Source organism: Phalangium opilio, unplaced genomic scaffold (assembly GCF_054372755.1).
Source record: "Phalangium opilio isolate 3A_F unplaced genomic scaffold, DU_Popi_V2 ptg000038l_1, whole genome shotgun sequence".
Lineage (NCBI taxonomy): Eukaryota > Metazoa > Arthropoda > Arachnida > Opiliones > Phalangiidae > Phalangium > Phalangium opilio.
The window spans coordinates 898,082-917,500 of record NW_028324161.1 but is presented as its reverse complement, the minus strand read 5'-3'; the positions used below and the strand labels follow the sequence as shown (position 1 = coordinate 917,500).

Sequence of the window (19,419 nt, the reverse complement as noted above, 5' to 3'; positions counted from 1 at the left end):
CTCTCCCAACTGAGCTATTTCGGCTCTATTTCATGCTACCAGAGAAACTTTCCTGGAGGAAATAATTTACTTTAAGATACATGATCCAAAAAGATTTCATATTGCCGAAACCCGGGATCGAACCTGGGACCTTTAGATCTGCAGTCTAACGCTCTCCCAACTGAGCTATTTCGGCTCTTTTTCACGCAAACAGGGAAACTTTGCATAGGAAAACAGTTTACTTTAATGTATACGACCCAAAAGCCTTTCTTGTTGCCGAAACCCGGGATCGAACCAGGGACCTTTAGATCTTCAGTCTAACGCTCTCCTAACTGAGCTATTTCGGCTCTCTTTCGTGCAAACAGGGAAACTTTACTGAAGCAAATAATTTACTTTAAGATACACGACCCAAAAAAGCACTCGTGTTGCCAAAACCCGGGATCGAACCAGGGACCTTTAGATCTTCAGTCTAACGCTCTCTCAACTGAGCTATTTCGGCTCTTTTTCATGCATCCAGGGAAACTGTCCTTTGGAAATAATTTACTTTAAGATACACGATCCAAAAAGATTTCATATTGCCGAAAACCGGGATCGAACCAGGGACCTTTAGATCTTCATTCTAACGCTCTCCCAACTGAGCTATTTCGGCGCTTATTCACGCAACCAGGGAAACTTTGCATATTAAAACAGTTTACTTTAATGTATACGACCCAAAAGCCTTTCTTGTTGCCGAAACCCGGGATAGAACCAGGGACCTTTAGATCTTCAGTCTAACGCTCTCCCAACTGAGCTATTTCGGCTCTTTTTCATGCAACCAGGGAAACTTTCCTTTGGAAAACAGCTTTCTTTAATGTACACGACCCATAACGCTTTCGTGTTTCCGAAACTCGGGATCAAACCAGGGACCTTTAGATCTTCAGTCTAACGCTCTCCCAACTGAGCTATTTCGGCTCTATTTCATGCTACCAGAGAAACTTTCCTGGAGGAAATAATTTACTTTAAGATACATGATCCAAAAAGATTTCATATTGCCGAAACCCGGGATCGAACCTGGGACCTCTAGATCTGCAGTCTAACGCTCTCCCAACTGAGCTATTTCGGCTCTTTTTCACGCAAACAGGGAAACTTTGCATAGGAAAACAGTTTACTTTAATGTATACGACCCAAAAGCCTTTCTTGTTGCCGAAACCCGGGATGGAACCAGGGACCTTTAGATCTTCAGTCTAACGCTCTCCCAACTGAGCTATTTCGGCTCTTTTTCACGCAAACAGGGAATTTTTACATAGGAAAACAGTTTACTTTAATGTATACGACCCAAAAGCCTTTCTTGTTGCCGAAACCCGGGATCGAACCAGGGACCTTTAGATCTTCAGTCTAACGCTCTCCCAACTGAGCTATTTCGGCTCTTCTTCTTGCGACCAGGGAAACTTCCTTTGGAAATAATTTACTTTAAGATACATGATCCAAAAAGATTTCATATTGCCGAAACCCGGGATCGAACCAGGGACCTTTAGATCTTCAGTCTAACGCTCTCCCAACTGAGCTATTTCGGCTCTCTTTCGTGCAAACAGGGAAACTTTACTGAAGCAAATAATTTACTTTAAGATACACGACCCAAAAAAGCACTCGTGTTGCCAAAACCCGGGATCGAACCAGGGACCTTTAGATCTTCAGTCTAACGCTCTCTCAACTGAGCTATTTCGGCTCTTTTTCATGCATCCAGGGAAACTGTCCTTTGGAAATAATTTACTTTAAGATACACGATCCAAAAAGATTTCATATTGCCGAAAACCGGGATCGAACCAGGGACCTTTAGATCTTCATTCTAACGCTCTCCCAACTGAGCTATTTCGGCGCTTATTCACGCAACCAGGGAAACTTTGCATAGGAAAACAGTTTACTTTAATGTATACGACCCAAAAGCCTTTCTTGTTGCCGAAACCCGGGATAGAACCAGGGACCTTTAGATCTTTAGTCTAACGCTCTCCCAACTAAGCTATTTCGGCTCTTTTTCATGCAACCAGGGAAACTTTCCTTTGGAAAACAGCTTTCTTTAATGTACACGACCCATAACGCTTTCGTGTTTCCGAAACTCGGGATCGAACCAGGGACCTTTAGATCTTCAGTCTAACGCTCTCCCAACTGAGCTATTTCGGCTCTATTTAATGCTACCAGAGAAACTTTCCTGGAGGAAATAATTTACTTTAAGATACATGATCCAAAAAGATTTCATATTGCCGAAACCCGGGATCGAACCTGGGACCTTTAGATCTGCAGTCTAACGCTCTCCCAACTGAGCTATTTCGGCTCTTTTTCACGCAAACAGGGAAACTTTGCATAGGAAAACAGTTTACTTTAATGTATACGACCCAAAAGCCTTTCTTGTTGCCGAAACCCGGGATCGAACCAGGGACCTTTAGATCTTCAGTCTAACGCTCTCCCAACTGAGCTATTTCGGCTCTCTTTCGTGCAAACAGGGAAACTTTACTGAAGCAAATAATTTACTTTAAGATACACGACCCAAAAAGCACTCGTGTTTCCGAAACCCGGGATCGAACCAGGGATCTTTAGATCTTCAGTCTAACGCTCTCCCAACTGAGCTATTTCGGCTCTCTTTCGTGCAAACAGGGAAACTTTACTGAAGCAAATAATTTACTTTAAGATACACGACCCAAAAAAGCACTCGAGTTGCCCAAACCCGGGATCGAACCAGGGACCTTTAGATCTTAAGTCTAACGCTCTCCCAACTGAGCTATTTCGGCTCTTCTTCTTGCGACCAGGGAAACTTTCCTTTGGAAATAATTTACTTTAAGATACATGATCCAAAAAGATTTCATATTGCCGAAACCCGGAATCGAACCAGGGACCTTTAGATCTTCAGTCTAACGCTCTCCCAACTGAGCTATTTCGGCTCTTTTTCACGCAAACAGGGAATTTTTACATAGGAAAACAGTTTACTTTAATGTATACGACCCAAAAGCCTTTCTTGTTGCCGAAACCCGGGATCGAACCAGGGACCTTTAGATCTTCAGTCTAACGCTCTCCCAATTGAGCTATTTCGGCTCATTTTCACGCAAACAGGGAAACTTTACATAGGAAAACAGTTTACTTTAATGTATACGAACCAAAAGCCTTTCTTGTTGCCGAAACCCGGGATCAAACCAGGGACCTTTAGATCTTCAGTCTAACGCTCTCCCAACTGAGGTATTTCAGCTCTCTTTCATGCAAACAAGGAAACTTTACAGAAGCAAATAATTTTCTTAAAGATACACGACCCAAAAAGCACTCGTGTTGCCGAAACCCGGGATCGAACCAGGGACCTTTAGATCTTCAGTCTAACGCTCTCCCAACTGAGCTATTTCGGCTCTTTTCCATGCATCCAGGGAAACTGTCCTTTGGAAATAATTTACTTTAAGATACACGATCCAAAAAGATTTCATATTGCCGAAAACCGGGATCGAACCAGGGACCTTTAGATCTTCATTCTAACGCTCTCCCAACTGAGCTATTTCGGCGCTTATTCACGCAACCAGGGAAACTTTGCATAGGAAAACAGTTTACTTTAATGTATACGACCAAAAAGCCTTTCTTGTTGCCGAAACCCGGGATAGAACCAGGGACCTTTAGATCTTAAGTCTAACGCTCTCCCAACTGAGCTATTTTGGCTCTTTTTCATGCAACCAGGGAAACTTTCCTTTGGAAAACAGCTTTCTTTAATGTACACGACCCATAACGCTTTCGTGTTTCCGAAACTCGTTATCGAACCAGGGACCTTTAGATCTTCAGTCTAACGCTCTCCCAACTGAGCTATTTCGGCTCTATTTCATGCTACCAGAGAAACTTTCCTGTAGGAAATAATTTACTTTAAGATACATGATCCAAAAAGATTTCATATTGCCGAAACCCGGGATCGAACCTGGGACCTTTAGATCTGCAGTCTAACGCTCTCCCAACTGAGCTATTTCGGCTCTTTGTCACGCAAACAGGGAAACTTTGCATAGGAAAACAGTTTACATTAATGTATACGACCCAAAAGCCTTTCTTGTTGCCGAAACCCGGGATCGAACCAGGGACCTTTAGATCTTCAGTCTAACGCTCTCCCAACTGAGCTATTTCGGCTCTTCTTCTTGCGACCAGGGAATTTTTACATAGGAAAACAGTTTACTTTAATGTATACGACCCAAAAGCCTTTCTTGTTGCCGAAACCCGGGATCGAACCAGGGACCTTTAGATCTTCAGTCTAACGCTCTCCCAACTGAGCTATTTCGGCTCTTCTTCTTGCGACCAGGGAAACTTTCCTTTGGAAATAATTTACTTTAAGATACATGATCCAAAAAGATTTCATATTGCCGAAACCCGGGATCGAACCAGGGACCTTTAGATCTTCAGTCTAACGCTCTCCCAACTGAGCTATTTCGGCTCTTTTTCACGCAAACAGGGAATTTTTACATAGGAAAACAGTTTACTTTAATGTATACGACCCAAAAGCCTTTCTTGTTGCCGAAACCCGGGATCGAACCAGGGACCTTTAGATCTTCAGTCTAACGCTCTCCCAACTGAGCTATTTCGGCTCTTCTTCTTGCGACCAGGGAAACTTTCCTTTGGAAATAATTTACTTTAAGATACATGATCCAAAAAGATTTCATATTGCCGAAACCCGGGATCGAACCAGGGACCTTTAGATCTTCAGTCTAACGCTCTCCCAACTGAGCTATTTCGGCTCATTTTCACGCAAACAGGTAACTTTACATAGGAAAACAGTTTACTTTAATGTATACGAACCAAAAGCCTTTCTTGTTGCCGAAACCCGGGATCAAACCAGGGACTTTAGATCTTCAGTCTAACGCTCTCCCAACTGAGGTATTTCAGCTCTCTTTCATGCAAACAAGGAAACTTTACAGAAGCAAATAATTTTCTTAAAGATACACGACCCAAAAAGCACTCGTGTTGCCGAAACCCGGGATCGAACCAGGGACCTTTAGATCTTCAGTCTAACGCTCTCCCAACTGAGCTATTTCGGCTCTTCTTCTTGCGACCAGGGAAACTTTCCTTTGGAAATAATTTACTTTAAGATACATGATCCAAAAAGATTTCATATTGCCGAAACCCGGGATCGAACCAGGGACCTTTAGATCTTCAGTCTAACGCTCTCCCAACTGAGCTATTTCGGCTCTTTTTCACGCAAACAGGGAATTTTTACATAGGAAAACAGTTTACTTTAATGTATACGACCCAAAAGCCTTTCTTGTTGCCGAAACCCGGGATCGAACCAGGGACCTTTAGATCTTCAGTCTAACGCTCTCCCAACTGAGCTATTTCGGCTCTCTTTCGTGCAAACAGGGAAACTTTACTGAAGCAAATAATTTACTTTAAGATACACGACCCAAAAAGCACTCGTGTTTCCGAAACCCGGGATCGAACCAGGGATCTTTAGATCTTCAGTCTAACGCTCTCCCAACTGAGCTATTTCGGCTCTCTTTCGTGCAAACAGGGAAACTTTACTGAAGCAAATAATTTACTTTAAGATACACGACCCAAAAAAGCACTCGTGTTGCCCAAACCCGGGATCGAACCAGCGACCTTTAGATCTTCAGTCTAACACTCTCCCAACTGAGCTATTTCGGCTCTTCTTCTTGCGACCAGGGAAACTTTCCTTTGTAAATAATTTACTTTAAGATACATGATCCAAAAAGATTTCATATTGCCGAAACCCGGGATCGAACCAGGGACCTTTAGATCTTCAGTCTAACGCTCTCCCAACTGAGCTATTTCGGCTCTTTTTCACGCAAACAGGGAATTTTTACATAGGAAAACAGTTTACTTTAATGTATACGACCCAAAAGCCTTTCTTGTTGCCGAAACCCGGGATCGAAGCAGGGACCTTTAGATCTTCAGTCTAACGCTCTCCCAACTGAGCTATTTCGGCTCTTCTTCTTGCGACCAGGGAAACTTTCCTTTGGAAATAATTTACTTTAAGATACATGATCCAAAAAGATTTCATATTGCCGAAACCCGGGATCGAACCAGGGACCTTTAGATCTTCAGTCTAACGCTCTCCCAACTGAGCTATTTCGGCTCATTTTCACGCAAACAGGGAAACTTTACATAGGAAAACAGTTTACTTTAATGTATACGAACAAAAAGCCTTTCTTGTTGCCGAAACCCGGGATCAAACCAGGGACCTTTAGATCTTCAGTCTAACGCTCTCCCAACTGAGGTATTTCAGCTCTCTATCATGCAAACAAGGAAACTTTACTGAAGCAAATAATTTACTTTAAGATACACGACCCAAAAAAGCACTCGTGTTGCCAAAACCCGGGATCGAACCAGGGACCTTTAGATCTTCAGTCTAACGCTCTCTCAACTGAGCTATTTCGGCTCTTTTTCATGCATCCAGGGAAACTTTCCTTTGGAAATAATTTACTTTAAGATACACGATCCAAAAAGATTTCATATTACCGAAAACCGGGATCGAACCAGGGACCTTTAGATCTTCATTCTAACGCTCTCCCAACTGAGCTATTTCGGCGCTTATTCACGTAACCAGGGAAACTTTGCATAGGAAAACAGTTTACTTTAATGTATACGACCCAAAAGCCTTTCTTGTTGCCGAAACCCGGGATAGAACCAGGGACCTTTAGATCTTCAGTCTAACGCTCTCCCAACTGAGCTATTTCGGCTCTTTTTCATGCAACCAGGGAAACTTTGCATAGGAAAACAGTTTACTTTAATGTATACGACCCAAAAGCCTTTCTTGTTGCCGAAACCCGGGATAGAACCAGGGACCTTTAGATCTTCAGTCTAACGCTCTCCCAACTGAGCTATTTCGGCTCTTTTTCATGCAACCAGGGAAACTTTCCTTTGGAAAACAGCTTTCATTAATGTACACGACCCATAACGCTTTCGTGTTTCCAAAACTCGGGATCGAACCAGGGACCTTTAGATCTTCAGTCTAACGCTCTCCCAACTGAGCTATTTCGGCTCTATTTCATGCTACCAGAGAAACTTTCCTGGAGGAAATAATTTACTTTAAGATACATGATCCAAAAAGATTTCATATTTCCGAAACCCGGGATCGAGCCTGGGACCTTTAGATCTGCAGTCTAACGCTCTCCCAACTGAGCTATTTCGGCTCTTTCTCACGCAAACAGGGAAACTTTGCATAGGAAAACAGTTTACTTTAATGTACACGACCCAAAAGCCTTTTTTGTTGCCGAAACCCGGGTTCGAACCAGGGACCTTTAGATATTCAGTCTAACGCTCTCCAAACTGAGGTATTTCAGCTCTCTTTCATGCAAACAAGAAAACTTTACTGAAGCAAATAATTTACTTAAAGATACACGAACCAAAAAGCACTCGTGTTGCCGAAACCCGGGATCGAACCAGGGATCTTTAGATCTTCAGTCTAACGCTCTCCCAACTGAGCTATTTCGGCTCTCTTTCGTGCAAACAGGGAAACTTTACTGAAGCAAATAATTTACTTTAAGATACACGACCCAAAAAAGCACTCGTGTTGCCGAAACCCGGGATCGAACCAGGGACCTTTAGATCTTCAGTCTAACGCTCTCCCAACTGAGCTATTTCGGCTCTTTTTCACGCAAACAGGGAAACTTTACATAGGAAAACAATTTACTTTAATGTATACGACCCAAAAGCCTTTCTTGTTGCCCAAACCCGGGATCGAACCAGGGACCTTTAGATATTCAGTCTAACGCTCTCCCAACTGAGCTATTTCGGCTCTTTTTCACGCAAACAGGGAATTTTTACATAGGAAAACAGTTTACTTTAATGTATACGACCCAAAAGCCATTCTTGTTGCCGAAACCCGGGATCGAACCAGGGACCTTTAGATCTTCAGTCTAACGCTCTCCCAACTGAGCTATTTCGGCTCTTCTTCTTGCGACCAGGGAAACTTTCCTTTGGAAATAATTTACTTTAAGATACATGATCCAAAAAGATTTCATATTGCCGAAACCCGGGATCGAACCAGGGACCTTTAGATCTTCAGTCTAACGCTCTCCCAACTGAGGTATTTCAGCTCGCTTTCATGCAAACAAGGAAACTTTACTGAAGCAAATAATTTACTTAAAGATACACGACCCAAAAAGCACTCGTGTTGCCGAAACCCGGGATCGAGCCAGGGACCTTTAGATCTTCAGTCTAACGCTCTCCCAACTGAGCTATTTCGGCTCTCTTTCGTGCAAACAGGGAAACTTTACTGAAGCAAATAATTTACTTTAAGATACACGACCCAAAAAAGCGCTCGTCTTGCCAAAACCCGGGATCGAACCAGGGACCTTTAGATCTTCAGTCTAACGCTCTCTCAACTGAGCTATTTCGGCTCTTTTTCATGCATCCAGGGAAACTTTCCTTTGGAAATAATTTACTTTAAGATACACGATCCAAAAAGATTTCATATTGCCGAAAACCGGGATCGAACCAGGGACCTTTAGATCTTCATTCTAACGCTCTCCCAACTGAGCTATTTCGGCGCTTATTCACGTAACCAGGGAAACTTTGCATAGGAAAACAGTTTACTTTAATGTATACGACCCAAAAGCCTTTCTTGTTGCCGAAACCCGGGATAGAACCAGGGACCTTTAGATCTTCAGTCTAACGCTCTCCCAACTGAGCTATTTCGGCTCTTTTTCATGCAACCAGGGAAACTCTCCTTTGGAAAACAGCTTTCATTAATGTACACGACCCATAACGCTTTCGTGTTTCCGAAACTCGGGATCGAACCAGGGACCTTTAGATCTTCAGTCTAACGCTCTCCCAACTGAGCTATTTCGGCTCTATTTTATGCTACCAGAGAAACTTTCCTGGAGGAAATAATTTACTTTAAGATACATGATCCAAAAAGATTTCATATTGCCGAAACCCGGGATCGAACCAGGGACCTTTAGATCTTCAGTCTAACGCTCTTCAAACTGAGGTATTTCAGCTCTCTTTCATGCAAACAAGGAAACTTTACTGAAGCAAATAATTTACTTAAAGATACACGACCCAAAAAGCACTCGTGTTGCCGAAACCCGGGATCGAACCAGGGATCTTTAGATCTTCAGTCTAACGCTCTCCCAACTGAGCTATTTCGGCTCTCTTTCGTGCAAACAGGGAAACTTTACTGAAGCAAATAATTTACTTTAAGATACACGACCCAAAAAAGCACTCGTGTTGCCGAAACCCGGGATCGAACCAGGGACCTTTAGATCTTCAGTCTAACGCTCTCCCAACTGAGCTATTTCGGCTCTTTTTCACGCAAACAGGGAAACTTTACATAGGAAAACAATTTACTTTAATGTATACGACCCAAAAGCCTTTCTTGTTGCCCAAACCCGGGATCGAACCAGGGACCTTTAGATCTTCAGTCTAACGCTCTCCCAACTGAGCTATTTCGGCTCTTCTTCTTGCGACCAGGGAAACTTTCCTTTGGAAATAATTTACTTTAAGATACATGATCCAAAAAAATTTCATATTGCCGAAACCCGGGATCGAACCAGGGACCTTTAGATCTTCAGTCTAACGCTCTCCCAACTGAGCTATTTCGGCTCTTTTTCAAGCAAACAGGGAAACTTTACATAGGAAAACAGTTTACTTTAATGTATACGACCCAAAAGCCTTTCTTGTTGCCGAAACTCGGGATCGAACCAGGGACCTTTAGATCTTCAGTCTAACGCTCTCCCAACTTAGGTATTTCAGCTCTCTTTCATGCAAACAAGAAAACTTTACTGAAGCAAATAATTTACTTAAAGATACACAACCCAAAAAGCACTCGTGTTGCCGAAACCCGGGATCGAACCAGGGACCTTTAGATCTTCAGTCTAACGCTCTCCCAACTGAGCTATTTCGGCTCTCTTTCGTGCAAACAGGGAAACTTTACTGAAGCAAATAATTTACTTTAAGATACACGACCCAAAAAAGCACTCGTGTTGCCGAAACCCGGGATCAAACCAGGGACCTTTAGATCTTCAGTCTAACGCTCTCCCAACTGAGCTATTTCGGCTCTTTTTCACGCAAACAGGGAAACTTTACATAGGAAAACAATTTACTTTAATGTATACGACCCAAAAGCCTTTCTTGTTGCCCAAACCCGGGATCGAACCAGGGACCTTTAGATCTTCAGTCTAACGCTCTCCCAATTGAGCTATTTCGGCTCTTCTTCTTGCGACCAGGGAAACTTTCCTTTGGAAATAATTTACTTTAAGATACATGATCCAAAAAAATTTCAAATTGCCGAAACCCGGGATCGAACCAGGGACCTTTAGATCTTCAGTCTAACGCTCTCCCAACTGAGCTATTTCGGCTCTTTTTCACGCAAACAGGGAAACTTTACATAGGAAAACAATTTACTTTAATGTATACGACCCAAAAGCCTTTCTTGTTGCCCAAACCCGGGATCGAACCAGGGACCTTTAGATCTTCAGTCTAACGCTCTCCCAACTGAGCTATTTCGGCTCTTCTTCTTGCGACCAGGGAAACTTTCCTTTGGAAATAATTTACTTTAAGATACATGATCCAAATAGATTTCATATTGCCGAAACCCGGGATCGAACCAGGGACCTTTAGATCTTCAGTCTAACGCTCTCCCAACTGAGCTATTTCGGCTCTTTTTCATGCAAACAGGGAAACTTTGCATAGGAAAACAGTTTACTTTAATGTATACGACCCAAAAGCCTTTCTTGTTGCCGAAACCCGGGATCGAACCAGGGACCTTTAGATCTTCAGTCTAACGCTCTCCCAACTGAGGTATTTCAGCTCTCTTTCATGCAAACAAGAAAACTTTACTGAAGCAAATAATTTACTTAAAGATACACAACCCAAAAAGCACTCGTGTTGCCGAAACCCGGGATCGAACCAGGGACCTTTAGATCTTCAGTCTAACGCTCTCTCAACTGAGCTATTTCGGCTCTTTTTCATGCATCCAGGGAAACTTTCCTTTGGAAATAATTTACTTTAAGATACACGATCCAAAAAGATTTCATATTGCCGAAAACCGGGATCGAACCAGGGACCTTTAGATCTTCATTCTAACGCTCTCCCAACTGAGCTATTTCGGCGCTTATTCACGTAACCAGGGAAACTTTGCATAGGAAAACAGTTTACTTTAATGTATACGACCCAAAAGCCTTTCTTGTTGCCGAAACCCGGGATAGAACCAGGGACCTTTAGATCTTCAGTCTAACGCTCTCCCAACTGAGCTATTTCGGCTCTCTTTCGTGCAAACAGGGAAACTTTACTGAAGCAAATAATTTACTTTAAGGTTCACGACCCAAAAAAGCACTCGTGTTGCCAAAACCCGGGATCGAACCAGGGACCTTTAGATCTTCAGTCTAACGCTCTCTCAACTGAGCTATTTCGGCTCTTTTTCATGCATCCAGGGAAACTTTCCTTTGGAAATAATTTACTTTAAGATACACGATCCAAAAAGATTTCATATTGCCGAAAACCGGGATCGAACCAGGGACCTTTAGATCTTCATTCTAACGCTCTCCCAACTGAGCTATTTCGGCGCTTATTCACGTAACCAGGGAAACTTTGCATAGGAAAACAGTTTACTTTAATGTATACGACCCAAAAGCCTTTCTTGTTGCCGAAACCCGGGATAGAACCAGGGACCTTTAGATCTTCAGTCTAACGCTCTCCCAACTGAGCTATTTCGGCTCTTTTTCATACAACCAGGGAAACTTTCCTTTGGAAAACAGCTTTCTTCAATGTACACGACCCATAACGCTTTCGTGTTTCCGAAACTCGGGATCGAACCAGGGACCTTTAGATCTTCAGTCTAACGCTCTCCCAACTGAGCTATTTCGGCTCTATTTCATGCTACCAGAGAAACTTTCCTGGAGGAAATAATTTACTTTAAGATACATGATCCAAAAGATTTCATATTGCCGAAACCCGGGATCGAACCTGGGACCTTTAGATCTGCAGTCTAACGCTCTCCCAACTGAGCTATTTCGGCTCATTTTCACGCAAACAGGAAAACTTTGCATAGGAAAACAGTTTACTTTAATGTATACGACCCAAAAGCCTTTCTTGTTGCCGAAACCCGGGATCGAACCAGGGACCTTTAGATCTTCAGTCTAACGCTCTCCAAACTGAGGTATTTCAGCTCTCTTTCATGCAAACAAGGAAACTTTACTGAAGCAAATAATTTACTGAAAGATACACGACCCAAAAAGCACTCGTGTTGAAGAAACCCGGGATCGAACCAGGGATCTTTAGATCTTCAGTCTAACGCTCTCCCAACTGAGCTATTTCGGCTCTCTTTCGTGCAAACAGGGAAACTTTACTGAAGCAAATAATTTACTTTAAGATACACGACCCAAAAAAGCACTCGTGATGCCGAAACCCGGGATCGAACCAGGGACCTTTAGATCTTCAGTCTAACGCTCTCCCAACTGAGCTATTTCGGCTCTTTTTCACGCAAACAGGGAAACTTTACATAGGAAAACAGTTTACTTTAATGTATACGACCCAAAAGCCTTTCTTCTTGCCGAAACCCGGGGTCGAACCAGGGACCTTTAGATCTTCAGTCTAACGCTCTCCCAACTGAGGTATTTCAGCTCTCATTCATGCAAACAAGAAAACTTTACTGAAGCAAATAATTTACTTAAAGATCCACGACCCAAAAAGCACTCGTGTTGCCGAAACCCGGGATCGAACCAGGGACCTTTAGATCTTCAGTCTAACGCTCTCCCAACTGAGCTATTTCGGCTCTCTTTCGTGCAAACAGGGAAACTTTACTGAAGCAAATAATTTACTTTAAGATACACGACCCAAAAAAGCACTAGTGTTGCCGAAACCCGGGATCGAACCAGGGACCTTTAGATCTTCAGTCTAACGCTCTCCCAACTGAGCTATTTCGGCTCTTTTTCACGCAAACAGGGAAACTTTACATAGGAAAACAATTTACTTTAATGTATACGACCCAAAAGCCTTTCTTGTTGCCCAAACCCGGGATCGAACCAGGGACCTTTAGATCTTCAGTCTAACGCTCTCCCAACTGAGCTATTTCGGCTCTTCTTCTTGCGACCAGGGAAACTTTCCTTTGGAAATAATTTACTTTAAGATACATGATCCAAATAGATTTCATATTGCCGAAACCCGGGATCGAACCAGGGACCTTTAGATCTTCAGTCTAACGCTCTCCCAACTGAGCTATTTCGGCTCTTTTTCATGCAAACAGGGAAACTTTGCATAGGAAAACAGTTTACTTTAATGTATACGACCCAAAAGCCTTTCTTGTTGCCGAAACCCGGGATCGAACCAGGGACCTTTAGATCTTCAGTCTAACGCTCTCCCAACTGAGGTATTTCAGCTCTCTTTCATGCAAACAAGAAAACTTTACTGAAGCAAATAATTTACTTAAAGATACACAACCCAAAAAGCACTCGTGTTGCCGAAACCCGGGATCGAACCAGGGACCTTTAGATCTTCAGTCTAACGCTCTCTCAACTGAGCTATTTCGGCTCTTTTTCATGCATCCAGGGAAACTTTCCTTTGGAAATAATTTACTTTAAGATACACGATCCAAAAAGATTTCATATTGCCGAAAACCGGGATCGAACCAGGGACCTTTAGATCTTCATTCTAACGCTCTCCCAACTGAGCTATTTCGGCGCTTATTCACGTAACCAGGGAAACTTTGCATAGGAAAACAGTTTACTTTAATGTATACGACCCAAAAGCCTTTCTTGTTGCCGAAACCCGGGATAGAACCAGGGACCTTTAGATCTTCAGTCTAACGCTCTCCCAACTGAGCTATTTCGGCTCTCTTTCGTGCAAACAGGGAAACTTTACTGAAGCAAATAATTTACTTTAAGGTTCACGACCCAAAAAAGCACTCGTGTTGCCAAAACCCGGGATCGAACCAGGGACCTTTAGATCTTCAGTCTAACGCTCTCCAAACTGAGGTATTTCAGCTCTCTTTCATGCAAACAAGGAAACTTTACTGAAGCAAATAATTTACTGAAAGATACACGACCCAAAAAGCACTCGTGTTGAAGAAACCCGGGATCGAACCAGGGATCTTTAGATCTTCAGTCTAACGCTCTCCCAACTGAGCTATTTCGGCTCTCTTTCGTGCAAACAGGGAAACTTTACTGAAGCAAATAATTTACTTTAAGATACACGACCCAAAAAAGCACTCGTGATGCCGAAACCCGGGATCGAACCAGGGACCTTTAGATCTTCAGTCTAACGCTCTCCCAACTGAGCTATTTCGGCTCTTTTTCACGCAAACAGGGAAACTTTACATAGGAAAACAGTTTACTTTAATGTATACGACCCAAAAGCCTTTCTTCTTGCCGAAACCCGGGGTCGAACCAGGGACCTTTAGATCTTCAGTCTAACGCTCTCCCAACTGAGGTATTTCAGCTCTCATTCATGCAAACAAGAAAACTTTACTGAAGCAAATAATTTACTTAAAGATCCACGACCCAAAAAGCACTCGTGTTGCCGAAACCCGGGATCGAACCAGGGACCTTTAGATCTTCAGTCTAACGCTCTCCCAACTGAGCTATTTCGGCTCTCTTTCGTGCAAACAGGGAAACTTTACTGAAGCAAATAATTTACTTTAAGATACACGACCCAAAAAAGCACTAGTGTTGCCGAAACCCGGGATCGAACCAGGGACCTTTAGATCTTCAGTCTAACGCTCTCCCAACTGAGCTATTTCGGCTCTTTTTCACGCAAACAGGGAAACTTTACATAGGAAAACAATTTACTTTAATGTATACGACCCAAAAGCCTTTCTTGTTGCCCAAACCCGGGATCGAACCAGGGACCTTTAGATCTTCAGTCTAACGCTCTCCCAACTGAGCTATTTCGGCTCTTCTTCTTGCGACCAGGGAAACTTTCCTTTGGAAATAATTTACTTTAAGATACATGATCCAAATAGATTTCATATTGCCGAAACCCGGGATCGAACCAGGGACCTTTAGATCTTCAGTCTAACGCTCTCCCAACTGAGCTATTTCGGCTCTTTTTCATGCAAACAGGGAAACTTTGCATAGGAAAACAGTTTACTTTAATGTATACGACCCAAAAGCCTTTCTTGTTGCCGAAACCCGGGATCGAACCAGGGACCTTTAGATCTTCAGTCTAACGCTCTCCCAACTGAGGTATTTCAGCTCTCTTTCATGCAAACAAGAAAACTTTACTGAAGCAAATAATTTACTTAAAGATACACAACCCAAAAAGCACTCGTGTTGCCGAAACCCGGGATCGAACCAGGGACCTTTAGATCTTCAGTCTAACGCTCTCTCAACTGAGCTATTTCGGCTCTTTTTCATGCATCCAGGGAAACTTTCCTTTGGAAATAATTTACTTTAAGATACACGATCCAAAAAGATTTCATATTGCCGAAAACCGGGATCGAACCAGGGACCTTTAGATCTTCATTCTAACGCTCTCCCAACTGAGCTATTTCGGCGCTTATTCACGTAACCAGGGAAACTTTGCATAGGAAAACAGTTTACTTTAATGTATACGACCCAAAAGCCTTTCTTGTTGCCGAAACCCGGGATAGAACCAGGGACCTTTAGATCTTCAGTCTAACGCTCTCCCAACTGAGCTATTTCCTCTCTCTTTCGTGCAAACAGGGAAACTTTACTGAAGCAAATAATTTACTTTAAGGTTCACGACCCAAAAAAGCACTCGTGTTGCCAAAACCCGGGATCGAACCAGGGACCTTTAGATCTTCAGTCTAACGCTCTCTCAACTGAGCTATTTCGGCTCTTTTTCATGCATCCAGGGAAACTTTCCTTTGGAAATAATTTACTTTAAGATACACGATCCAAAAAGATTTCATATTGCCGAAAACCGGGATCGAACCAGGGACCTTTAGATCTTCATTCTAACGCTCTCCCAACTGAGCTATTTCGGCGCTTATTCACGTAACCAGGGAAACTTTGCATAGGAAAACAGTTTACTTTAATGTATACGACCCAAAAGCCTTTCTTGTTGCCGAAACCCGGGATAGAACCAGGGACCTTTAGATCTTCAGTCTAACGCTCTCCCAACTGAGCTATTTCGGCTCTTTTTCATACAACCAGGGAAACTTTCCTTTGGAAAACAGCTTTCTTCAATGTACACGACCCATAACGCTTTCGTGTTTCCGAAACTCGGGATCGAACCAGGGACCTTTAGATCTTCAGTCTAACGCTCTCCCAACTGAGCTATTTCGGCTCTATTTCATGCTACCAGAGAAACTTTCCTGGAGGAAATAATTTACTTTAAGATACATGATCCAAAAGATTTCATATTGCCGAAACCCGGGATCGAACCTGGGACCTTTAGATCTGCAGTCTAACGCTCTCCCAACTGAGCTATTTCGGCTCATTTTCACGCAAACAGGAAAACTTTGCATAGGAAAACAGTTTACTTTAATGTATACGACCCAAAAGCCTTTCTTGTTGCCGAAACCCGGGATCGAACCAGGGACCTTTAGATCTTCAGTCTAACGCTCTCCAAACTGAGGTATTTCAGCTCTCTTTCATGCAAACAAGGAAACTTTACTGAAGCAAATAATTTACTGAAAGATACACGACCCAAAAAGCACTCGTGTTGAAGAAACCCGGGATCGAACCAGGGATCTTTAGATCTTCAGTCTAACGCTCTCCCAACTGAGCTATTTCGGCTCTCTTTCGTGCAAACAGGGAAACTTTACTGAAGCAAATAATTTACTTTAAGATACACGACCCAAAAAAGCACTCGTGATGCCGAAACCCGGGATCGAACCAGGGACCTTTAGATCTTCAGTCTAACGCTCTCCCAACTGAGCTATTTCGGCTCTTTTTCACGCAAACAGGGAAACTTTACATAGGAAAACAGTTTACTTTAATGTATACGACCCAAAAGCCTTTCTTCTTGCCGAAACCCGGGGTCGAACCAGGGACCTTTAGATCTTCAGTCTAACGCTCTCCCAACTGAGGTATTTCAGCTCTCATTCATGCAAACAAGAAAACTTTACTGAAGCAAATAATTTACTTAAAGATCCACGACCCAAAAAGCACTCGTGTTGCCGAAACCCGGGATCGAACCAGGGACCTTTAGATCTTCAGTCTAACGCTCTCCCAACTGAGCTATTTCGGCTCTCTTTCGTGCAAACAGGGAAACTTTACTGAAGCAAATAATTTACTTTAAGATACACGACCCAAAAAAGCACTAGTGTTGCCGAAACCCGGGATCGAACCAGGGACCTTTAGATCTTCAGTCTAACGCTCTCCCAAATGAGCTATTTCGGCTCTTTTTCACGCAAACAGGGAAACTTTACATAGGAAAACAGTTTACTTTAATGTATGCGACTCAGAAGCCTTTCTTGTTGCCCAAACCCGGGATCGAACCAGGGACCTTTAGATCTTCAGTCTAACGCTCTCTCAACTGAGCTATTTCGGCTCTTTTTCATGCAACCAGGGAAACTTTCCTTTGGAAATAATTTACTTTAAGATACATGATCCAAAAAGATTTCATATTGCCGAAACCCGGGATCGAACCAGGGACCTTTAGATCTTCAGTCTAACGCTCTCCCAACTGAGGTATTTCAGCTCGCTTTCATGCAAACAAGGAAACTTTACTGAAGCAAATAATTTACTTAAAGATACACGACCCAAAAAGCACTCGTGTTGCCGAAACCCGGGATCGAGCCAGGGACCTTTAGATCTTCAGTCTAACGCTCTCCCAACTGAGCTATTTCGGCTCTCTTTCGTGCAAACAGGGAAACTTTACTGAAGCAAATAATTTACTTTAAGATACACGACCCAAAAAAGCGCTCGTCTTGCCAAAACCCGGGATCGAACCAGGGACCTTTAGATCTTCAGTCTAACGCTCTCTCAACTGAGCTATTTCGGCTCTTTTTCATGCATCCAGGGAAACTTTCCTTTGGAAATAATTTACTTTAAGATACACGATCCAAAAAGATTTCATATTGCCGAAAACCGGGATCGAACCAGGGACCTTTAGATCTTCATTCTAACGCTCTCCCAACTGAGCTATTTCGGCGCTTATTCACGTAACCAGGGAAACTTTGCATAGGAAAACAGTTTACTTTAATGTATACGACCCAAAAGCCTTTCTTGTTGCCGAAACCCGGGATAGAACCAGGGACCTTTAGATCTTCAGTCTAACGCTCTCCCAACTGAGCTATTTCGGCTCTTTTTCATGCAACCAGGGAAACTCTCCTTTGGAAAACAGCTTTCATTAATGTACACGACCCATAACGCTTTCGTGTTTCCGAAACTCGGGATCGAACCAGGGACCTTTAGATCTTCAGTCTAACGCTCTCCCAACTGAGCTATTTCGGCTCTATTTCATGCTACCAGAGAAACTTTCCTGGAGGAAATAATTTACTTTAAGATACATGATCCAAAAAGATTTCATATTGCCGAAACCCGGGATCGAACCAGGGACCTTTAGATCTTCAGTCTAACGCTCTTCAAACTGAGGTATTTCAGCTCTCTTTCATGCAAACAAGGAAACTTTACTGAAGCAAATAATTTACTTAAAGATACACGACCCAAAAAGCACTCGTGTTGCCGAAACCCGGGATCGAACCAGGGATCTTTAGATCTTCAGTCTAACGCTCTCCCAACTGAGCTATTTCGGCTCTCTTTCGTGCAAACAGGGAAACTTTACTGAAGCAAATAATTTACTTTAAGATACACGACCCAAAAAAGCACTCGTGTTGCCGAAACCCGGGATCGAACCAGGGACCTTTAGATCTTCAGTCTAACGCTCTCCCAACTGAGCTATTTCGGCTCTTTTTCACGCAAACAGGGAAACTTTACATAGGAAAACAATTTACTTTAATGTATACGACCCAAAAGCCTTTCTTGTTGCCCAAACCCGGGATCGAACCAGGGACCTTTAGATCTTCAGTCTAACGCTCTCCCAACTGAGCTATTTCGGCTCTTCTTCTTGCGACCAGGGAAACTTTCCTTTGGAAATAATTTACTTTAAGATACATGATCCAAAAAAATTTCATATTGCCGAAACCCGGGATCGAACCAGGGACCTTTAGATCTTCAGTCTAACGCTCTCCCAACTGAGCTATTTCGGCTCTTTTTCAAGCAAACAGGGAAACTTTACATAGGAAAACAGTTTACTTTAATGTATACGACCCAAAAGCCTTTCTTGTTGCCGAAACTCGGGATCGAACCAGGGACCTTTAGATCTTCAGTCTAACGCTCTCCCAACTTAGGTATTTCAGCTCTCTTTCATGCAAACAAGAAAACTTTACTGAAGCAAATAATTTACTTAAAGATACACAACCCAAAAAGCACTCGTGTTGCCGAAACCCGGGATCGAACCAGGGACCTTTAGATCTTCAGTCTAACGCTCTCCCAACTGAGCTATTTCGGCTCTCTTTCGTGCAAACAGGGAAACTTTACTGAAGCAAATAATTTACTTTAAGATACACGACCCAAAAAAGCACTCGTG

The 19,419-nt window shown here is 42.8% G+C and overlaps 58 non-coding genes across 58 annotated transcripts; all 58 read right to left on the bottom strand.

Annotated features, from left to right (window-relative positions):
- Positions 1–102: 102 nt before the first annotated feature.
- On the bottom strand, positions 103–175 carry TRNAC-GCA (transfer RNA cysteine (anticodon GCA)). Its single transcript has one exon. It is a non-coding gene; the product is annotated as a tRNA-Cys (tRNA).
- A 78-nt stretch (positions 176–253) lies between these two features.
- TRNAF-GAA (transfer RNA phenylalanine (anticodon GAA)) lies at positions 254–326 on the bottom strand. The gene has a single exon. It is a non-coding gene; the product is annotated as a tRNA-Phe (tRNA).
- Positions 327–1,008: 682 nt separating this feature from the next.
- On the bottom strand, positions 1,009–1,081 carry TRNAC-GCA (transfer RNA cysteine (anticodon GCA)). The gene has a single exon. It is a non-coding gene; the product is annotated as a tRNA-Cys (tRNA).
- A 229-nt stretch (positions 1,082–1,310) lies between these two features.
- Positions 1,311–1,383, bottom strand: TRNAF-GAA (transfer RNA phenylalanine (anticodon GAA)). Its single transcript has one exon. It is a non-coding gene; the product is annotated as a tRNA-Phe (tRNA).
- A 76-nt stretch (positions 1,384–1,459) lies between these two features.
- On the bottom strand, positions 1,460–1,532 carry TRNAF-GAA (transfer RNA phenylalanine (anticodon GAA)). Its single transcript has one exon. It is a non-coding gene; the product is annotated as a tRNA-Phe (tRNA).
- Positions 1,533–1,912: 380 nt separating this feature from the next.
- Positions 1,913–1,985, bottom strand: TRNAF-AAA (transfer RNA phenylalanine (anticodon AAA)). The gene has a single exon. It is a non-coding gene; the product is annotated as a tRNA-Phe (tRNA).
- Positions 1,986–2,214: 229 nt separating this feature from the next.
- On the bottom strand, positions 2,215–2,287 carry TRNAC-GCA (transfer RNA cysteine (anticodon GCA)). The gene has a single exon. It is a non-coding gene; the product is annotated as a tRNA-Cys (tRNA).
- A 78-nt stretch (positions 2,288–2,365) lies between these two features.
- On the bottom strand, positions 2,366–2,438 carry TRNAF-GAA (transfer RNA phenylalanine (anticodon GAA)). The gene has a single exon. It is a non-coding gene; the product is annotated as a tRNA-Phe (tRNA).
- Positions 2,439–2,668: 230 nt separating this feature from the next.
- Positions 2,669–2,741, bottom strand: TRNAL-UAA (transfer RNA leucine (anticodon UAA)). Its single transcript has one exon. It is a non-coding gene; the product is annotated as a tRNA-Leu (tRNA).
- Positions 2,742–2,818: 77 nt separating this feature from the next.
- On the bottom strand, positions 2,819–2,891 carry TRNAF-GAA (transfer RNA phenylalanine (anticodon GAA)). Its single transcript has one exon. It is a non-coding gene; the product is annotated as a tRNA-Phe (tRNA).
- A 78-nt stretch (positions 2,892–2,969) lies between these two features.
- On the bottom strand, positions 2,970–3,042 carry TRNAF-GAA (transfer RNA phenylalanine (anticodon GAA)). Its single transcript has one exon. It is a non-coding gene; the product is annotated as a tRNA-Phe (tRNA).
- Positions 3,043–3,271: 229 nt separating this feature from the next.
- Positions 3,272–3,344, bottom strand: TRNAF-GAA (transfer RNA phenylalanine (anticodon GAA)). Its single transcript has one exon. It is a non-coding gene; the product is annotated as a tRNA-Phe (tRNA).
- Positions 3,345–3,572: 228 nt separating this feature from the next.
- On the bottom strand, positions 3,573–3,645 carry TRNAL-UAA (transfer RNA leucine (anticodon UAA)). Its single transcript has one exon. It is a non-coding gene; the product is annotated as a tRNA-Leu (tRNA).
- A 229-nt stretch (positions 3,646–3,874) lies between these two features.
- On the bottom strand, positions 3,875–3,947 carry TRNAC-GCA (transfer RNA cysteine (anticodon GCA)). The gene has a single exon. It is a non-coding gene; the product is annotated as a tRNA-Cys (tRNA).
- A 78-nt stretch (positions 3,948–4,025) lies between these two features.
- On the bottom strand, positions 4,026–4,098 carry TRNAF-GAA (transfer RNA phenylalanine (anticodon GAA)). Its single transcript has one exon. It is a non-coding gene; the product is annotated as a tRNA-Phe (tRNA).
- A 78-nt stretch (positions 4,099–4,176) lies between these two features.
- TRNAF-GAA (transfer RNA phenylalanine (anticodon GAA)) lies at positions 4,177–4,249 on the bottom strand. Its single transcript has one exon. It is a non-coding gene; the product is annotated as a tRNA-Phe (tRNA).
- Positions 4,250–4,326: 77 nt separating this feature from the next.
- On the bottom strand, positions 4,327–4,399 carry TRNAF-GAA (transfer RNA phenylalanine (anticodon GAA)). The gene has a single exon. It is a non-coding gene; the product is annotated as a tRNA-Phe (tRNA).
- A 78-nt stretch (positions 4,400–4,477) lies between these two features.
- Positions 4,478–4,550, bottom strand: TRNAF-GAA (transfer RNA phenylalanine (anticodon GAA)). Its single transcript has one exon. It is a non-coding gene; the product is annotated as a tRNA-Phe (tRNA).
- Positions 4,551–4,627: 77 nt separating this feature from the next.
- On the bottom strand, positions 4,628–4,700 carry TRNAF-GAA (transfer RNA phenylalanine (anticodon GAA)). Its single transcript has one exon. It is a non-coding gene; the product is annotated as a tRNA-Phe (tRNA).
- A 227-nt stretch (positions 4,701–4,927) lies between these two features.
- TRNAF-GAA (transfer RNA phenylalanine (anticodon GAA)) lies at positions 4,928–5,000 on the bottom strand. The gene has a single exon. It is a non-coding gene; the product is annotated as a tRNA-Phe (tRNA).
- Positions 5,001–5,077: 77 nt separating this feature from the next.
- TRNAF-GAA (transfer RNA phenylalanine (anticodon GAA)) lies at positions 5,078–5,150 on the bottom strand. Its single transcript has one exon. It is a non-coding gene; the product is annotated as a tRNA-Phe (tRNA).
- A 78-nt stretch (positions 5,151–5,228) lies between these two features.
- TRNAF-GAA (transfer RNA phenylalanine (anticodon GAA)) lies at positions 5,229–5,301 on the bottom strand. Its single transcript has one exon. It is a non-coding gene; the product is annotated as a tRNA-Phe (tRNA).
- Positions 5,302–5,681: 380 nt separating this feature from the next.
- TRNAF-GAA (transfer RNA phenylalanine (anticodon GAA)) lies at positions 5,682–5,754 on the bottom strand. Its single transcript has one exon. It is a non-coding gene; the product is annotated as a tRNA-Phe (tRNA).
- A 228-nt stretch (positions 5,755–5,982) lies between these two features.
- Positions 5,983–6,055, bottom strand: TRNAF-GAA (transfer RNA phenylalanine (anticodon GAA)). Its single transcript has one exon. It is a non-coding gene; the product is annotated as a tRNA-Phe (tRNA).
- Positions 6,056–7,341: 1,286 nt separating this feature from the next.
- TRNAF-GAA (transfer RNA phenylalanine (anticodon GAA)) lies at positions 7,342–7,414 on the bottom strand. Its single transcript has one exon. It is a non-coding gene; the product is annotated as a tRNA-Phe (tRNA).
- Positions 7,415–7,493: 79 nt separating this feature from the next.
- Positions 7,494–7,566, bottom strand: TRNAF-GAA (transfer RNA phenylalanine (anticodon GAA)). The gene has a single exon. It is a non-coding gene; the product is annotated as a tRNA-Phe (tRNA).
- Positions 7,567–7,795: 229 nt separating this feature from the next.
- On the bottom strand, positions 7,796–7,868 carry TRNAF-GAA (transfer RNA phenylalanine (anticodon GAA)). The gene has a single exon. It is a non-coding gene; the product is annotated as a tRNA-Phe (tRNA).
- A 1,134-nt stretch (positions 7,869–9,002) lies between these two features.
- Positions 9,003–9,075, bottom strand: TRNAF-GAA (transfer RNA phenylalanine (anticodon GAA)). The gene has a single exon. It is a non-coding gene; the product is annotated as a tRNA-Phe (tRNA).
- A 79-nt stretch (positions 9,076–9,154) lies between these two features.
- TRNAF-GAA (transfer RNA phenylalanine (anticodon GAA)) lies at positions 9,155–9,227 on the bottom strand. The gene has a single exon. It is a non-coding gene; the product is annotated as a tRNA-Phe (tRNA).
- A 78-nt stretch (positions 9,228–9,305) lies between these two features.
- Positions 9,306–9,378, bottom strand: TRNAF-GAA (transfer RNA phenylalanine (anticodon GAA)). The gene has a single exon. It is a non-coding gene; the product is annotated as a tRNA-Phe (tRNA).
- Positions 9,379–9,455: 77 nt separating this feature from the next.
- TRNAF-GAA (transfer RNA phenylalanine (anticodon GAA)) lies at positions 9,456–9,528 on the bottom strand. Its single transcript has one exon. It is a non-coding gene; the product is annotated as a tRNA-Phe (tRNA).
- A 229-nt stretch (positions 9,529–9,757) lies between these two features.
- TRNAF-GAA (transfer RNA phenylalanine (anticodon GAA)) lies at positions 9,758–9,830 on the bottom strand. Its single transcript has one exon. It is a non-coding gene; the product is annotated as a tRNA-Phe (tRNA).
- Positions 9,831–9,909: 79 nt separating this feature from the next.
- Positions 9,910–9,982, bottom strand: TRNAF-GAA (transfer RNA phenylalanine (anticodon GAA)). The gene has a single exon. It is a non-coding gene; the product is annotated as a tRNA-Phe (tRNA).
- Positions 9,983–10,210: 228 nt separating this feature from the next.
- TRNAF-GAA (transfer RNA phenylalanine (anticodon GAA)) lies at positions 10,211–10,283 on the bottom strand. Its single transcript has one exon. It is a non-coding gene; the product is annotated as a tRNA-Phe (tRNA).
- A 78-nt stretch (positions 10,284–10,361) lies between these two features.
- TRNAF-GAA (transfer RNA phenylalanine (anticodon GAA)) lies at positions 10,362–10,434 on the bottom strand. The gene has a single exon. It is a non-coding gene; the product is annotated as a tRNA-Phe (tRNA).
- A 77-nt stretch (positions 10,435–10,511) lies between these two features.
- Positions 10,512–10,584, bottom strand: TRNAF-GAA (transfer RNA phenylalanine (anticodon GAA)). Its single transcript has one exon. It is a non-coding gene; the product is annotated as a tRNA-Phe (tRNA).
- Positions 10,585–10,813: 229 nt separating this feature from the next.
- TRNAF-GAA (transfer RNA phenylalanine (anticodon GAA)) lies at positions 10,814–10,886 on the bottom strand. The gene has a single exon. It is a non-coding gene; the product is annotated as a tRNA-Phe (tRNA).
- A 982-nt stretch (positions 10,887–11,868) lies between these two features.
- TRNAC-GCA (transfer RNA cysteine (anticodon GCA)) lies at positions 11,869–11,941 on the bottom strand. The gene has a single exon. It is a non-coding gene; the product is annotated as a tRNA-Cys (tRNA).
- A 381-nt stretch (positions 11,942–12,322) lies between these two features.
- TRNAF-GAA (transfer RNA phenylalanine (anticodon GAA)) lies at positions 12,323–12,395 on the bottom strand. The gene has a single exon. It is a non-coding gene; the product is annotated as a tRNA-Phe (tRNA).
- Positions 12,396–12,624: 229 nt separating this feature from the next.
- On the bottom strand, positions 12,625–12,697 carry TRNAF-GAA (transfer RNA phenylalanine (anticodon GAA)). Its single transcript has one exon. It is a non-coding gene; the product is annotated as a tRNA-Phe (tRNA).
- Positions 12,698–12,776: 79 nt separating this feature from the next.
- TRNAF-GAA (transfer RNA phenylalanine (anticodon GAA)) lies at positions 12,777–12,849 on the bottom strand. Its single transcript has one exon. It is a non-coding gene; the product is annotated as a tRNA-Phe (tRNA).
- Positions 12,850–12,927: 78 nt separating this feature from the next.
- On the bottom strand, positions 12,928–13,000 carry TRNAF-GAA (transfer RNA phenylalanine (anticodon GAA)). The gene has a single exon. It is a non-coding gene; the product is annotated as a tRNA-Phe (tRNA).
- Positions 13,001–13,077: 77 nt separating this feature from the next.
- Positions 13,078–13,150, bottom strand: TRNAF-GAA (transfer RNA phenylalanine (anticodon GAA)). The gene has a single exon. It is a non-coding gene; the product is annotated as a tRNA-Phe (tRNA).
- Positions 13,151–13,379: 229 nt separating this feature from the next.
- TRNAF-GAA (transfer RNA phenylalanine (anticodon GAA)) lies at positions 13,380–13,452 on the bottom strand. Its single transcript has one exon. It is a non-coding gene; the product is annotated as a tRNA-Phe (tRNA).
- A 683-nt stretch (positions 13,453–14,135) lies between these two features.
- Positions 14,136–14,208, bottom strand: TRNAF-GAA (transfer RNA phenylalanine (anticodon GAA)). Its single transcript has one exon. It is a non-coding gene; the product is annotated as a tRNA-Phe (tRNA).
- Positions 14,209–14,437: 229 nt separating this feature from the next.
- Positions 14,438–14,510, bottom strand: TRNAF-GAA (transfer RNA phenylalanine (anticodon GAA)). Its single transcript has one exon. It is a non-coding gene; the product is annotated as a tRNA-Phe (tRNA).
- A 79-nt stretch (positions 14,511–14,589) lies between these two features.
- TRNAF-GAA (transfer RNA phenylalanine (anticodon GAA)) lies at positions 14,590–14,662 on the bottom strand. The gene has a single exon. It is a non-coding gene; the product is annotated as a tRNA-Phe (tRNA).
- A 78-nt stretch (positions 14,663–14,740) lies between these two features.
- On the bottom strand, positions 14,741–14,813 carry TRNAF-GAA (transfer RNA phenylalanine (anticodon GAA)). Its single transcript has one exon. It is a non-coding gene; the product is annotated as a tRNA-Phe (tRNA).
- Positions 14,814–14,890: 77 nt separating this feature from the next.
- TRNAF-GAA (transfer RNA phenylalanine (anticodon GAA)) lies at positions 14,891–14,963 on the bottom strand. The gene has a single exon. It is a non-coding gene; the product is annotated as a tRNA-Phe (tRNA).
- A 229-nt stretch (positions 14,964–15,192) lies between these two features.
- On the bottom strand, positions 15,193–15,265 carry TRNAF-GAA (transfer RNA phenylalanine (anticodon GAA)). The gene has a single exon. It is a non-coding gene; the product is annotated as a tRNA-Phe (tRNA).
- A 982-nt stretch (positions 15,266–16,247) lies between these two features.
- On the bottom strand, positions 16,248–16,320 carry TRNAC-GCA (transfer RNA cysteine (anticodon GCA)). The gene has a single exon. It is a non-coding gene; the product is annotated as a tRNA-Cys (tRNA).
- Positions 16,321–16,701: 381 nt separating this feature from the next.
- TRNAF-GAA (transfer RNA phenylalanine (anticodon GAA)) lies at positions 16,702–16,774 on the bottom strand. The gene has a single exon. It is a non-coding gene; the product is annotated as a tRNA-Phe (tRNA).
- Positions 16,775–17,003: 229 nt separating this feature from the next.
- TRNAF-GAA (transfer RNA phenylalanine (anticodon GAA)) lies at positions 17,004–17,076 on the bottom strand. Its single transcript has one exon. It is a non-coding gene; the product is annotated as a tRNA-Phe (tRNA).
- A 1,437-nt stretch (positions 17,077–18,513) lies between these two features.
- Positions 18,514–18,586, bottom strand: TRNAF-GAA (transfer RNA phenylalanine (anticodon GAA)). Its single transcript has one exon. It is a non-coding gene; the product is annotated as a tRNA-Phe (tRNA).
- Positions 18,587–18,665: 79 nt separating this feature from the next.
- On the bottom strand, positions 18,666–18,738 carry TRNAF-GAA (transfer RNA phenylalanine (anticodon GAA)). Its single transcript has one exon. It is a non-coding gene; the product is annotated as a tRNA-Phe (tRNA).
- A 78-nt stretch (positions 18,739–18,816) lies between these two features.
- On the bottom strand, positions 18,817–18,889 carry TRNAF-GAA (transfer RNA phenylalanine (anticodon GAA)). The gene has a single exon. It is a non-coding gene; the product is annotated as a tRNA-Phe (tRNA).
- A 77-nt stretch (positions 18,890–18,966) lies between these two features.
- On the bottom strand, positions 18,967–19,039 carry TRNAF-GAA (transfer RNA phenylalanine (anticodon GAA)). The gene has a single exon. It is a non-coding gene; the product is annotated as a tRNA-Phe (tRNA).
- Positions 19,040–19,268: 229 nt separating this feature from the next.
- On the bottom strand, positions 19,269–19,341 carry TRNAF-GAA (transfer RNA phenylalanine (anticodon GAA)). Its single transcript has one exon. It is a non-coding gene; the product is annotated as a tRNA-Phe (tRNA).
- Between the last annotated feature and the right edge of the window lie 78 nt (positions 19,342–19,419).